The 16,072-nt window shown below is 44.1% G+C and overlaps 1 long non-coding RNA gene across 2 annotated transcripts; it reads left to right on the forward strand.

Moving 5' to 3' along the window:
• Positions 1–3,359: 3,359 nt before the first annotated feature.
• LOC143435297 (uncharacterized) lies at positions 3,360–15,991 on the forward strand. Of its 2 annotated transcripts, none has more exons than XR_013105453.1 (4): positions 3,360–3,603; positions 11,644–11,864; positions 12,631–12,806; positions 12,914–15,991. It is a non-coding gene; the product is annotated as an uncharacterized LOC143435297 (long non-coding RNA). The 2 variants fall into 2 exon arrangements; XR_013105452.1 differs by having other exon boundaries at positions 3,364–3,603; positions 14,037–15,991.
• The last annotated feature ends 81 nt before the right edge of the window (positions 15,992–16,072 follow it).

The raw sequence follows: 16,072 nt of genomic DNA on the forward strand, positions 1-16,072 counted from the left end.
TGTAGCCCGCGGACAGCACTGCTGCCCTGACTCTTCTTCCAGCAGGGCAAGCAGCCGTGGCGGTTCCATGATGTAAGCTGGCATTCAGTATGCCATGTTCTTTGTGCACAGTCCCTGTGCTCGCCCATTATGCTCCCATACCTTTGCGTTCTCAAGGCTCTACGCCACCATCTTTCCTTCCAATTTTATGAAACCACTTTTTAAAAGCATCTTCCCATCACATCTATCTTTTAAAGTTGCTCCTGAGAAACTGTGAGATCTGCAGATTCCTTCTCATAGTAGGGAGGTGCTTTGGCTCGGGCTTGGGTTCTGCTGCCACGACTTCTCCACGTTAGCTGCATGGCTGAGGGCGAGGGCAGGAGGGGGCATCAACTTGACAGGTGGTATTGCTCATCTGTGCACCAGGCCCCGAATGGCTGCTGCTGGTTGTCAGCTATAGCCTGACACAGGATACTCGGTGCCAGTATTGGTCTCCCTGACGCTTCCCTATTTAAAGGCCCCAGAATCATCTTCCCCAACCCCCATGTCACCTGTATCCTGCTGCTACTTGGTCTCTACTCCCGCATGACCCCTTTTTACTTTCCTGGTTTCTGTGATACTCCAGGGACAAATAAATTCTCACAGGAAGAAACGGGCAGTAACACAGACAGTTAACGGAATAAACTGTTAATTATTTCATGCCAGTGCTGAGTAGAAGGTGATGCCTGATTCAGGGGGAGCCCCAAAAAGAGTTCCCTTGGGAGGAAAAGAAGCCAGTCCAACAACGGGAGAGTGCTCCAGCTCAAAAGCATATGTAGGGACAGAAAAGGGCCTGAATCAGGCCACAGAAAGCGAAACCTGTTTGGCTTTTAAATTTTAGTTTATTTACTATTGGTGTGTGTGAGTGTGTGTGTGTGTGTGTGCGTGTGTGTGTGTGTGTGTGTGTGTGTGTGTGTGTGTGTATTGTGAGAGCTTAAGTGTGCCCACCTTCTACAGTTGGCTCTGGGGACTGAACTCCGATTGTCAAGCTTGAGAGGCAAGCAGGTTTATATGCCTAGGCTTGGTGTTTTGTTTTATCTCAGAAATTGAAATAGGACTAAGGAGATAGCTCAGATGGTAAGGGCACTTGCCATCAAGACTGCTGAGTCCCATACCCAGAACTGACAGGACTAAAGGAGAGAGAACTAGCTCCTGAGAACTGTCCCCGAGACGTTCACACAACTACACATGCACACGATAAAGAATAAATTTAAAACAACGACAGAAACACACGGTGGCTAGAGCTGTCCATCCTTTTAACTTTTTTACCCTCTCATCCTTGGGACTGAATCCAGAGTGCAAGCCCCCCAGGCAAGTGCTGCACAGCTCTGTATATCCCCAAACCCTTTCTTTTTCCTAATATCTTAGAGAGAAAAGCAGGGCAGCATTGCACACCCAAAATGTCTGAGGATAGGAGCCCAAAGACTGGGTCCCCATTGATAGGGACAAGTCATTTCACACCTCAGAGCCTCAGTTTCCCTTTTGGGAAGTGGTAGTTTGGGAACCTGAGTGTCTCAGAGTCCCTCTCAGTCTAACAGTGAATCTAGAAAATAGGGAGCTGTTTCTAAGACAGGATAAAGGGGAGACCATAAAAGCCGAGGGCAGCAAGAAGACACGGAACCAGAGGCAAGCAAAGATCCCAGCAAGTTCTCAGCATTGCTTCGTGAAGCCAGCCTGCCCTCAGTTGAAGCTCGTCCATGGCTAAGCTAAGAGTGAGCGCTTGATCGTTTCTGTGTGTCATTCCTGTCATGCTGCGGAATGCTAGCCTGGAGAAAAATAGAGAAGCGGAGAGATTAGAGCAAGAAGCGAAATGTTGGGTCATCTAGACGATACAGGGTTAGCCCTCGACTCATCCACATACGAAGGTAACTGCCCCTCCTCCCCTGGCATATTGGCCTTGAAGTCCAAGAGGAGTGCAGAGCCTGGAGAGAGGGCTCGGCAGCCAAAAGTATTTGCTGGGCAAACTTGACAACCTGACTTCAAAGCCTAGATCTCACAGTGGAAGGAGAGAGCTGACTCCAAAAGGTGTCCTTGAACTCTACATGTGAGTGGTGGCATGTACACACACACACACGCACACGCACACGCACACACACACACACACACACTCAAAATTGTTTCCATGTGTGGACTGCTTTCTGTAATCTTTATTCAAAAGCATTCAATACAATTTATCCTGAAACTCCTCTGAAGCCTTTTTCATTAAAAATTTTAATAACTAAGCCAGTTGTGGTGACTCATGCCTTTAAACTCAACACTCAAGAGGCAGAAGTAGGCAGAGCTCTGTGAGTTCAAGCCCAGCCTGGTCTACATAGCAAGTTCCAGGGCAGCCAGGGCTACATACTACAACCACAACTACTACTTCTAGTAATAATAATAACAATAATAATCTGTCTAAAAAAAGAAATAAATTTCAACAACAACAGGTGGTTGCTCTATAGACATTTTGAGAAGTGAAACTTAGAAGTTTCTCTGCTCTGAACTCAGTCTTCCTGTCCAAACAGCTTAGGATTCATTTCAGGCCAAGCTATCCTCAAACATTTATCTGGAGTTTGTCTCAATGTATAGAGGCCAGACCTAAGGAAAGAGTTCAGAACTTCCTAACAAAGATCTAGAAAATCTTACCTAATGAATTCATCTTTTAAAGAACTCAGGCCCTAAGCTAGCAGCACATAAGCAGTAATTCCAGCACGGGGCAGTAAGAGGCGGTATGAGGGCTGAAGCAAGCTCTTGGAGGCCTGCAAATGAACCGTGGAGTGGCTTCGAAGGATGTCGGTGGTACAAACAGATAAACTAGTGGATATAGGCTAGACTGGTAGACAGAGAAATCTATACATTAGAGGTCAAACCCGTCAGGAGAGGGAGCAAGCCTATGTAAGACATACAGCCGTGGCAGCTAGCAGCCTCATGGGTCATTGGTATCTGTCCAATGAGGTGAAAGCTGGGAATTTCATTTGGCCCGTGCTGTAAGTTCTATCATCTCCTGGGAAATATGCACTTAAGGAAAAAATAACTGTCAAGAATCAACAAGGGTAAAACTGCCTTTAATCCCAGCACTTGGGAGGCAGAGACAGGCGGATTACTGAGTTCGAGGCCAGCCTGGTCTACAGAGTGAGTTCCAGGACAGCCAGGGCTACACAGAGAAACCCTGTCTCGAGAAAAAAAAAAAAAAAAAAAAAAAAAAGGGTAAAACTACCTTCGTGGATGGGCAGGCCTTTGGCCATCCTTACAGAACCGGGGGCTTTCCATTGCCTCTAGATGAGGCTAATTGGGGCTTAATTACACCATTTCTAAGGAGATTGGCACATACTCGGGAGAAAATCTCTGCCGCAGCCACCACCTCCTCTTCCTTCCCGCCTCCTCTTCCTCCTTCAGCTTATTATCCTTTCTTGCCTTGTGGAGGTGGTTAACCGTGACTGCTGTTGGGGACCTGAGGTTTGGTGCAGGATTTCCCCTGAGTGGTTTCTGACACCTTGACCTAAAGAAACCTGCCTCTCCCTCCAACCCTCCCGCTGCACAGCCCTGAACAGTGGGCGTGGTTGAAGTCTCCAATAAGCTGTTAGAGTCTCTCCTTGAACCCTTAAGGTAAGGTCTGTTCCTAGCAGTACGGGTGGGGGTGGGGGGAGAGAGGAGGAAACTGGAATGAGCAGAATTGGATATTCATAAGGACAGAGGAAGAGAGACTGTTGGCCTGTCCTCTTCTGAGCTCTGAGTCTTACTTCTGAAGAGGGAACCCTCAAAGCCACGCAGAGAAACAGTGTAAAAAGCTACCGGCCCTCAATTCAAGAAAGGCTGTGCCCAACTGTTCATAAGAAACTCTCGTTCCTCCCTAGAGGAACTGTTCCATTTACTTAGCCTCTGGAAAGTTATGAGCGCTACCAGCCTAAGGAGTCTCCTCTCAGAGGCCACCTTTTAAATAGCGATTGCACTAGGCAGCCAAGGGAACTAGGGTACGCTATCTGCAAGACTGACTGAGCTAGAGGGAAACGTGTCCACTTTTGTAACCAACCTGGCTTTTCACGGACTAGTAGAATCCTTTATTAAAACAGACAAAGAAACAATAACTATCCCATTTAAAGGAATATGCAATTCAATTTTTTTTTTTTTGTAAATAAAATGTTATTGCCTACATGTGACTAAGTTCCATGTTGATCGGTTATAATTGGTAATCCTTGATTTTCAGCCTGGATCACCCTACTTGGGTGCTTATCTGGGCTCCAGCACACCCCCAGTGTCATAATCACTAAATCAAAGGTCTGTGAGATCAGGTGACCCCGCTTCTGTCGGGTCACCGCTGCAGCCTCAAGATCTGGCACACTGCCTGCCTTGTCTTAGGGGACAAATGATATTTCTTCAGTAAGCAAATGAGAGGACTTTGTCCAGCAGCAGGGCTTTGATATAAACTAAATTGGATAGGATTATTTCTAGAGTGGCTGAGATGGAATTTAAGGGATAAATTCAAATTAAAGAATGAGAGGGAGTGACCACCACGGGGTATCAAATGTGTTGTTATAGCTTGCTCCCCTGGAGGGATTTCTATAAAAGCCAAATCAGAGGAAAGGAGAAAGCTCGGGAGGGGGAGGTCATGAACTTCTCGGGAACGTGTGGTGTGTGGGAGAGGCAAGGAAAGGACTCAAAAGCTGAGAGTACATCGTGGGGGTCTTGGCACCATGTTAGCCACATGATGTACAGTCAGGTTGCCTAGCTTAAAGATTTGACTATGGTTCGCCTCCTGTCTGAAATCAGATTTCCGGGAGTGGCTAAAAATGTCAAAGCGACACAACACTACAGGTCTTTCAAATGAGATCCACCAGTGTTCAGAGAATTCCATTCGGAAACCACAGTCCCTGAATTGTACTTTTCGTTTTTCCATATTGATTTACATGGGAAATTGATAGGATTTTGTGAAAGAAAAAAAAGAGAATTAAGCATCTCATTTTCTTTCTCAAGGGTTGTATTTGTTTTTATGTGTGTGTTGCCTGTATATATGTGTGCGTGCTGGTGGCCATGGAGGGCGGGAGAGGACATCAGATCTCCTGAAGCTGGAAGGGGTTGCAGTTTGCTCTTAACCATGGAGTCATTTCTCAAACCCTGAAGGGTTTTGTTTTGTTTGGGGCAAGGTCTCACTCTGTAGCCTGGGCTGACCTGGAACTCGGCAGAGATCCACCTGTTTCTGCCTCCAGAGCGCCGGGACTAAAGGAGTTCACCACCAGGCTCCACCTCCTAGAAGTCGTCACATTTTTCAAATTACATTTATTTATTAGCATGTGTATGTGCATGCACGCATGTGTGTGTGTGTGTGTGTGTGTGTGTGTGTGTGTGTGTGTGTGTGTGTTTGAGTGTGCACAAGGACAGCTTTCAGGAATCATTGTCTCCTTCTACCATATGGGGTCCAGGAATCAGGCACCATCACAGGCTGAATCATCTCACGAACCTTTTTACTTTTTGTGTAGCAAACAAAAGCTAAAACGAACATTTAAAAACTCAAAGTACATTTTAAAAATAAGACCGGTTCTTTGTTTGTTTTGTTTGTCTATCGAAGACCCAGAACTTCTATACTCTTTTTGTTTGGTCAGTTGGTTAAGTTTTGTTCAAGTTTTGTTCTTGTTGTTTTGTTTGTTTGTGACGAGGTCTTGTTATGTAACACAAGCTGACCTTGGACTCATTATGTAGCTGAGGCTACATATCCTCCTGCCTCAGCTTCTTAAGTGCTGAGATTGTAATATATCCATCATACCCAGTATTTTTTAAGTTACATAGATAGATAGGTAGATAGATAGGTAGGTAGGTAGATAGATAGATATAGACAGACAGACAGATAGCAGTTTGACATATTTTTAATGGTCAGTAAAGTAACATGTTACTTATATATATACACACACACAGAGAGAGAGAGAGAGAGAGAGAGAGAGAGAGAGAGAGAGAGATTACTGACCATTAGAAAAAATATACCAAACTGCTTTCTAAAAGAATATGAAGTTAGAAAAGTAGTCTTACCAAACTAGAGAGAAAAAAGAAAAAAGTCTATTTAAATACGTCTTAACTATGTGGGCTTGAGAGGTGTCTGGGAGTTAAGAACATGCTTTGCAGGGGCTGGAGAGCTGGCTCAGCAGTTAAGAGCACCGACTGCTCTTCCAGAGATCCTGAATTCAATTCCCAGCAACCACACGGTGGCTCACAACTATCTGTAATGGGATCTGATACCCTCTTCTGGTGTGTCTGAAGACAGCTATGGTGTACTCATTCATAAAATAAAATCTAAAAAACAAAACAAAAACAAACAAACAAACAAAAAAACCCACTTTGTTCTTGCAGAGGACCTGGGCTCAGTTCCTAGCACCCACGTCAGATGGCTCACAGCAGCCTGTCCAGCTCTAGGCAATCCAGTTCCTTTGTATATGGCCTTCGCTGCACCTGTATAAACGTGGTACACCTATATACACTCAGGCACACACACAGACACATAAGCAAAATAAATATATATTTATATGACCTAACCACAAAACAGCTATAATGTAACTTCACCACCATAGTTTTCAAGATTTATTCTGACTTTTATGCATGCATATGTTAAGTTCACCAACAGAGGAGAAAGCCAAAAGCTATGGCCAAATCAAAGCAAGCTTTACTCTATGCACAGCAAAGCTGGTCGAGCGCTGTCTCTTCCTAAAGTGAACAAGTGATCGGCCCTCAGCCAAGTTCTCAAGCCTCTTTTATAGGGCAAAAGCGTAGGGAGGGGGATTGTGCAAGCAAGCATGATTACAGAAGCAAGACCAGGAAACTTCCCTGGAACATTTGTTACAGTACATTCTGTGGTTATAGGGGTGTGATGCAGCCCAATTCCCAGCTATAGAAACTTAAGTTTTATAGTAAACAGAAACCTAACGGAACTATCGCATTAAAATGGCTCTTGACCACAAAATGAAGTCCAGCTGGCTTCTCATTCCCCCCTTGTCTTATGTGTCCCCGTCAAATCCTTGATAGGCAATTTCCATTTCAAGTTGCTGAAGGGGGCGGATAATGCCACTGAAGGGTATTTTAGCACTTTCTCTCTGATGGAAAACAAAATTTGTAATGCATGAGAAGATTCATGGCCTATCATGAGGAACATTGGGAGGAGAATTAGGGGACCTGCAGAGGCGGAGTCTACGGTAGTTAGCTGGAGAGATCAGTTGAACAGGGACTGGTACCAATTGCTTCCCTCCTGTTGGTCCAAGTATTTAGTTTTGACAGGTACCTTTTTGATAGTGAGAGAGCCTGGAGGCCAGTATATGTCCTGGTATGCCAATAGAATTGTACATCACCATTCTTCTGTCCCCTTTGCCTGGGAGCTTCTTTGGACCTAACGCTGCAGCCTTTGTTGAGGATAAGGGGCAATGTCCTCTCTTCTGTTACTGCTTCTCTGCTGAAGTTAGGACAACATTATCAGGACCTAGGAAAGCTGGAATGTTAGTCAAAGGCCTGGAGGGCATTCATCAGAAGCATCTGGTTAGCTGACCCAGCTAAAGAGACTGGGAGCAGTCATATCAGCTGGACTGGTTCACGTCAGCTTTCAGCACGTCCAGGGCACTCTGGTTTTGTAGGACTGCCTGGCACTGGCATGGTGCAGATCATTTCTGGAACAGTTTGCAGTCTGTAGCTGATTCCTGGATGGTGTCTCTCAGCCAAGTGGAAATCTGCTGAGACATACAGACTAGGGACAGAAGTTAAAGTTCATGAACTCTCAGAACCTGAAGCTTACAAAAGAGGTCGGTAAACTGATGGAGTAGACTCACACCTTTGAGTCATAGTATAAGCTTAGGGACCCAAAAATGATTCTGAGGTAAGAAACATTTTTTTATTTGTGCAGAGGGCAATGCGTGTGTGTGTGTGTGTGTGTGTGTGTGTGTGTATGAAACAGAGATGTTTTCAGCACAACGAGAAGCATTCTTAAATATCAGAACTCCATTGATTAATATGCTAAAACTTAATTTTTGGCATCATGTATTATTTTTGTTCTATTTTTTTAATCCAGTCAGTTATCATGAAACACAAATTGTTGATGACTGAGTAAAGGAACAGTAAAAAGCTACATGGAAATCTGGTTTTCTGAGTTCATTTTTCTCACCAGGAGACATAATAGCTCTAGAAAACTCAAGGTCTGGTTTTTATATATGAAATGCAGTGATCATGCAGCTGCTGCTAAACTGGTAAGCCCACAGTTAGCTCTAACACCGTCAGAGATCTGAGAACTATAAAACATAGCAAGAAATTAAGCCAAATGATCTCTGTATCAACTGACTGAGACTCTATCAATGACCGATACCAGCTACATAGACAAATATCACCTCATCCGGTGGCGGTCTCTGTGACTTTGTTGCGGGGTGAGCAGAGGCTGTAGGTCTTTAGCTGTCATACAGGACAGTATTACATGTTTAGTTGCTGCAGAGGGTGGCATTAGCCTTTGGCTGTCAAACCCAGAAGGTCTGAGATATTTTCCTGTGGAGGAACTTGGAAAAACTGACCTACTATGATGAGGCTGACCTACTATGATGAGACAGAGTGGAGCAGTCAACTTAACAATATCCACAGTTAGGGCAGGGCCCTGGTGGCCAGGGAGGGGGAGCCATGAAGTTGCTCTTTGCTCAGTGGTTAGTGTCATCATAATCTAGTGCAGTCAGCTCGGCCTCGTTGCCTTCTTTGGAGACCTTAGGGTTGCTTCTATGAGCTGGCATATCCATCTTTCATGGGAAGTCTTTTCATTAAATATTTCACATGCCATATTCAGCAGATATCTGAATAGTTTGAAGACCATTGTCTATTAAGTATACCTGATTTTAAATAACTTTTGTTTGTAGTTACTTGCTTTAAGTTTGACCTTGAAAACATTTGTATTTAGCATGACTACAAGTATAGGTTTGAGCATATTAAAGAGTCTGACCATTTATAAGGTGACTGACTTTTAACTTACATGCCTTGATCATCTTTAACAGTTTATAATAAGTTAGTAGCTTTTATAAGATTAGGATTTGTATTTTTATCCCCGTTAAGTTTAACCTTTAAAAATCACAACTTTTGAATTGAAGATCTTTTCGTATCTAAACAACTCTTTAAATCATAAATACAGTTCGTTTGGAGACAGGCAACTTTGTTTTCCTGGACCTTTCATAGTGCATCATTGCAGAACATCAAGGATTGCTGCATGACTCAGTTTATCAAAATAGCTAAAAGCTTAACAAACTCAGCAAAGACATGAAGGCTAGACATGCATTGTTCAGTCAGTCTCTGTTAGCCTGAATAGGCCTTTGGTAAGGAGAGACATTCTATAGACTCTTTGCCAGATTACTCAAGTCTATTGTTTTGCTACACCATAAGATAGGAATGTCGCAGTTATATTGTCAGCCAGCATCAAAACCTAAGCAAAGATTGACGGTCCTAAGCCTGATGGCGACCTAGGCTGACTTCTCTTTTTCTTTTCTTTCTTTTTTGTTGGGATAATTTTTTTGTGCACCGTGTAAAGATTGTCTTTGTATTCTTCAAATATTGATTTCTGTACTGGCAGAGTTGAGTACCGGCCTGACTTTGGTATGGTTACGTAACAGATACCTCTTTTACCCTCTGATTGGCTTAATTAAAGAGCTGAGGCCAATAGCGGAGGCAGGAGAGGAAAGGCGGGACTTCCGGGCAGAGATAGCTAGGAACTGCAGGAAGAATTAGGTTGAGGAAACTGGTGCTGGGGCTGAGTGAGGGGTTAACGGGCCGCATGGCAGTCATGGACTGAGCAAATGGGTTAGTTAAGCTAAGTTAAGAAGTTAAGAAGAGCTAGTTGGAAGGTAGCCTTGCTTATAGTGCTTAAGCTTTCATAAGTAATAATAAATCTCTGTGTCATTATTCAGGAACTGGAAGGCCTGAGGCAGTTTAGCTATCCTTATATATGTATCTATATATTATCATTTATTTATTTATTTACTTTTACAGTTTCTGTCCTTGTTAGGGTTTCTATTGCTGACACAAAACACCATGACCAAAAAGCAAGTTGGGGAGGAAAGGGTTGATTCCACTTACACTTTCACTGAAATCGGGACAGGAACTCACACAGGCGAGGAACCTGGAGGCAGGAGCTGATGCAGAGGCCATGGAGGGGTGCTGCTGACTGGCTTGGCTCAGTCTGCTTTCTTATAGAACCCAGCACTAACTACAAGCCCAGGAATGGCTCCACAATGGGCAGGGTCCTCCCTCACTGATCACTAATTGAGAAAATGCCTTAGAGCTGGATCTCTTGGAGGCCTTTCCTCAGTTGTGGCTTCCTCTGCTTTGATGACTCTAGCTTGTGTCAAGTTGACGCACAACCCCCAGAACAGCTTCTCTTCACTTTCTTCCCTACTTGGTTCTGCTTCTGGCAGCATTTTCTGTCTTCATCCTTTTAAATGGATTTCTCAGGCCTACTCTTCTGGGTCCTATGCTGCTGCATTCTATTATCTCAGCAATATATCTGGCTATAGCCCTCTATTTAAGGTGAAAACTAGATTTAGCAAAATTATTTGAAAAATCTTTACATATATCAAACCACTGACGTTTGCAGACTCAATAAATGTTGAGACCATTCAAGGACAAACATTTGGTTTAATCCATGAGAGTCATGAGATTATTCTAAGATAAAACTGACACCCAGGAACCTGTTATTTGGCCTTTTTTTTTTATTTAATGTATTTATTTATTTGTTTTTTCAAGACAGGGTTTCTCTGTGTAGCCCTGGCTGTCCTGGAACTCACTCTGTAGACCAGGCTGGTTTCGAACTCAGAAATCCGCCTGCCTCTGCCTCCCAAGTGCTGGGATTAAAGGCGTGCACAGCCTGGCTTTTATATTTTTAATTATTGTAACTTTTCAGGGTTGTTTTCCATCTTCTTTGTTGCTCAGGCATTGTATCAAATAACATTACAAAGATAAAGAGAGAATCGTCTATGTTTCCCTATTTGTGATGCTTTCTATTTGTAATTTTTCCTTGCATATAAATGCGTGTAAGTATAGCTTTAATATCTTAGTTATCAAATATATGTTGTTTTTAAATTCTAATTTTTAAAATAAACCTACTTTTTATAGTTTTTGTCCTCAACTGTGACTCTTATTTTTAGAACAAAAATTATTATATAAGAATCCATTCCAGTTTAAAATATCTTGGAGACCCTCTGTTTGTTTGTTTTTTTTTAAAAACATTTATTTTTTCCTTGTTTATTTGTTTGTTTGTTTGAGACAGGGTCTCTCTGTGTAGCCCTGGCTGTTCTGTAGAGCAGACTGGCCTTGAACTCATAAAGACAGCAAAAAAAAAAAAAAATAAAATAAAAATGCAAAATACACAAAACACAGACAGTCCACGCAGTCAGAAGAGACCAGTCAAAGACAAAATATGTGGTCACCACTTTCACTCATACATTTAACTAGAGCTGATAGATTTTCCGTCTCTGCTCCCTGTACAATGAGGTCCAGAGGCATCCCTGTGGCTTCTTCTGAGGGTCTGTAAAATGGGGGATTTCAAACACAGAACAAGGCCAAGAACTAGGTGGGCAGTGCAGTGTGTCACTAGTGCCCTGGACAGGAGCTTATGTGTCTCCTCAGATACCTCACTGACTGCAGATGCTCTCCCAGCAGAACTGGAACCAGAACCAGATCTCCTCAGATACCTCACTGACTGCAGATGCTATCCCAGCAGAACCAGAACCAGATCTCCTCAGATACCTCACTGACCCCAGATGCGATCCCAGCAGAACCAGAATCACTGGCATAGAAATGAAACAATGAATACCATTCTCAGCTGGGACAGCTTTCCCCTACAAGGGCTCCCAGGAAGCGTGGGAATGGATCACACAGAGGTATTTCCTCAGATAAGGCACACTGGACCATGCCGTGCGTTGTTTGTCCATGATTTCTGAGAGCTTGGAGTCTCAAGAGAAGCTCATGTAGAATATTAAGAATTTCAAACATCGCTAAGTAGCCAATCTTAAGTTAATGGAGGGAGAAGTCTGATTATAATTAGAGTTCAAAGAAAGGAGTGGAGTAGGGCTGAAACAGTCCAGAAAGCTGCACGGAGGAAGCAGAATTTGACCTTGGCAAAGAACAAGTGTGTGTGATTGTGTGTGTGTACCTGTGTGGGTGAGTGAATGCATGAGTATGTGAGTGTGGGTCTATGTGTGAGGGTGTGTGTGAGCACGTGTGTGTGTGCATGTGTGCACACCTGTGTGTGTGCATACGTATGTGAGTGTGGGTCTGTGTTTGTGAGAGTATATGCACGTGTGTGTGTGCATGTGTGTGCCTGTGTGAGCACCTGTGTATGTGTGAGCACGTGTATGAGGGTGCACGTGTGTGTATGAGTGTGGGTTTCTGTGTGAGTGAGTGTACGCATACGTATGTGTGTGTGACCGTGTGTGTGGCTTGTGTTGCTTTCCAGGCCCTGCTTCATCACCGTGCTATTGCCCAGATGCATGCCCAAGTCCTCTTTCCAATTCCTCCCCTCAGCTGCATGGCCAGCGTTAGAGGAGAGAAGGGTCCACACGGAGCAGCGTCATTTGAGCACGGGGCTCTATTTCGAGATGGTTAGAGTAGCCAGGCCGCATCTGGGACATGAATTTGCTGTTTCAGGTGTTCCTTCAGGAGACTCAGCTGGGGAGCTCACATCCTAAGTGAAGCCATCTTGATTACAAAGGAAGAAATGACAACACCATGTCATTTAACTGTTGTACCTTCCAAGGGAACACACTGGTGCGCTCTGCCTGTAACACTGACGTTGTAGCTGAATGTCGCGTCCTCTGCAGCAAGTAAGTAGGTATCGGGATTACCGAAGGGGAAAGAGGAATTACGCCAGTTCCGGGCATCACGCTGATGTGTTTTTAACCGGCTGCTTTAACCTGGCATTTTTCAACAGTTGGAACTCGCTGAAGCCTGGGACTCTCAGTGCTGAAAGGGAAGGTTCCTTAGTGCAGGGAAGCACACCCCTCTTCTCATTGTGCAACTGTGCTTCTCACGGCAGCGGAAGGTCTCACTCAAGACCCTAAACACCCTTTTACAGAGACATCTCACAGCATAATACAATACACCTGAGCAATGATATTTTGTCATCTTCCCTCAAATAACCATTACTCTGGACTCTAAACCCACTGATCGAATAAATGGCACCAAACACAGGGATGGGGGCTGGACAAATGGCTCGATGGTTAAGAGCACTGACTGTTCTTCCAGAGGTCCTGAGTTCAATTCCCAGCAACAACATGGTGGCTCACAACCATCTGTAATGGGATCCGATGCCCTCTTTTGGTGTGTCTGAAGAGAGCAACAGGGTACTCACATACAATAAATAAATAAATGAATAAATGAATAAATAAATAAATAAATATAAATTGTAAAAAGGGAATTTAAAAAGAAAGAAATACAAAAGAGACCAGGCGGTCGTGAGGCACACTTTTAGTCCATGAACTTGGGAGGCAAAGGCAGGGGGAAATCTCTGTGAGTTCGAGGCCAGCCTGGACTACAGAGTGAGTTCCAGGACAGTCAGGGCTACACAGAGAAGGCCTATCTCAAAAAAAAAGAAAAAGAAAAAAGAAAGGAAGGAAGGAAGGGAGGAAAAAAGGAAGGAAAGAAGGAAGGAAGGAAGGAAAAAAGGAAGGAAGGAAGAGACAGACAGACAGACAGACAGACAGACAGACAGACAAAAGGGACCTGGAAAGATGGTTCAGTGGCTGAGACCTGGCTCTGAATTAAGAGAACCTGAGTCCAAATGCTCTGCACCCATGTAAGGCCATGACTAACCATGCTCCAGTACACAGTCCTACACACATGCACGTCCTGGCAGCACTGGGTTTCGGGGGAGGGGGGAGAGCATGAGGTCGAAAGGGAAAAGTTGGGGAGAATGCAGGAGAGGTCAATGAGGGTAGATTTGATCAAAGCAGATTATATGTGGTGGTTTTCATATGCCTGGACCAGAGACTGGCACTATTAGGAGATGTGGTCTTGTTGAAGGAGGTGTGTCACTGTGGGGGTTTTGCTTTGAGACTCCTAGGTACCCATGAACCAGTCTTCTCCTGTTCGCCTTTGGACCAAGATGTAGAACTCTCAGCTCCTCCAGTGCCATGCCTGCCTGGATGCTGCCATGCTTCCTGCCATGATGATAATGGACTGAACCTCTGACACTGTAAGCCAGCCCCAATTAAATGCTGTCCTTTATAAAAGTTGCCTTGGTCATGGTATCTCTTCATACTGATGGAAACTCTAGCTAAGACAGATAGGCCTGACCATGTCTTTATTTGGAGGAATGTAGAATTTCGTATTTTGGATGTGGGAAACAGTAGAATGCTGTAACTGGGGCTTAATGTACCATCCGAGTAGGAATATAGACGACACTGGTGCTGAAGTTGATTTAAACTGTGCAGCCCTTGCTCAAGGGGTTTCAGAGAAGAGGAATTTTAGTATGTTGCCTGGAGATCCTTCTTATGTTTTGGTGAAGAATGTGGCTGCTTTTTACCCTTGTCTGAATAGTCTGCCTGAGGCTAAGGAGAAAAAGATTCCAATTGCATAAACAAAGGAAGTCTCAAAATGCCCAGCATAGACTTTGTTTGGTTTACTCTTATGAAGAGCATTTGATCAAGCATAGCAAGCTTAGAAAGAAAAAGTACAAAATGTATGGTTCAAGTAATCAAAGGGTATCAGGAAGTGCAATGGAGCTGAATCCCATGTTCAAGAATACCAAATGGAATTAAGCAGTGGTGACATCAGGGCAGGATCCCACCCAGCTAAGCTTTTTGTTTATGCGTTTGCAGTTGAACAAGGGATAGTTATATTTAAGCATTATTACCCGGTTATTGTTTTTGTTTGGACTTTTAATCTGGAGTGAACTACAGTACAGAAATGGAGGGCACATCTGTGATCCATATTTGGAGGCTGGAAGACATAAGTTTTTTGATCCAGATCTTGAGGCATAGTGGCCCTGAAAAGCTTAGGCCTCGGCATGGTAGTACATGCCTTTAACCCCAGGAAGCAGATGCAGGAAGAGGTCATGGAGAGCAGCTGAGGCTTGGCACAGTGAGAGGCCAGGGAAGGCCATTGGTGAAGGTGCAGCCTTAGTTGCAGTTGATGGTCCAGGACTGAAGGGGTTACGCAAAGAAGTTGAGGTTTGGCACCATGAAGGGAGCCTATGGGAGGCTACTGGTGAAGCCTAGTTGCAGTGGAGACCCCAGTACCATGGGATGATCACCAAGAATGGCTGCAACAGTGGAGTGGAGTCAACCAGAACCTAGAGTACTACAGAGGGCAGAGCTGGAGATGTGACCCAAACTCTTTGGAGGATCCCAGAAGATCATGTGTGGATCCAAGACACTGGAACAAGAAGCTGTAACATTGGAGTTGCTGCCGGGCGGTGGTGGCGCACGCCTTTAATCCCAGCACTTGGGAGGCAGAGGCCAGCCTGGTCTACCAAGTGAGTTCCAGGACAGCCAAGGCTATACAGAGAAACCCTGTCTCGAAAAACCAAGGAAAAAAAAAAAAAGATCTGCTTTTTTATTTTGATTTTATAGGGGATTATAGTTAAGAGATTGCATGAATCTCAGAAGAGACTTTGAATTTTTTAACGTTGTTGAGACTGCTACAGACTCAATGGGACTTTAGAAGTTGGACTAAATGTACTTTGTGTTATGCTATGGATAGGTGTGGCCACCACAGACTCACACGTTTGCACAATCCGATGGGGGCCAGGGAGTGAAATGTGGTGGTTTGTATAGGCTTGGCCCAAGGAATAGCACTCTTAGGAGGTGTGGCCTTGTTAGAGTAGGTGTGGCCTTATCAGAGGAAGTGTGTCACTGTGAAGGTGGGTTCATTAGATAAATAATTAAACAAAACTAGAAAAACCGAGGAGAGATGTTAAGTTTTTGATCTCAAGTTGTTTGAATGAATTAAACATTCAATTACAGTAAGGTGTAATGGAGCAGGCCTTTAGTGCCAGCACTCAGGAGGCAGAGGCAGGTGGAGCTCTGAGAGGTCAAGGCTACATAGTGAGAAAACCTGTCTCAAATAATAATAATCAATTCAAATAAAA

This window comes from Arvicanthis niloticus, chromosome 20 (genome assembly GCF_011762505.2).
Source record: "Arvicanthis niloticus isolate mArvNil1 chromosome 20, mArvNil1.pat.X, whole genome shotgun sequence".
Lineage (NCBI taxonomy): Eukaryota > Metazoa > Chordata > Mammalia > Rodentia > Muridae > Arvicanthis > Arvicanthis niloticus.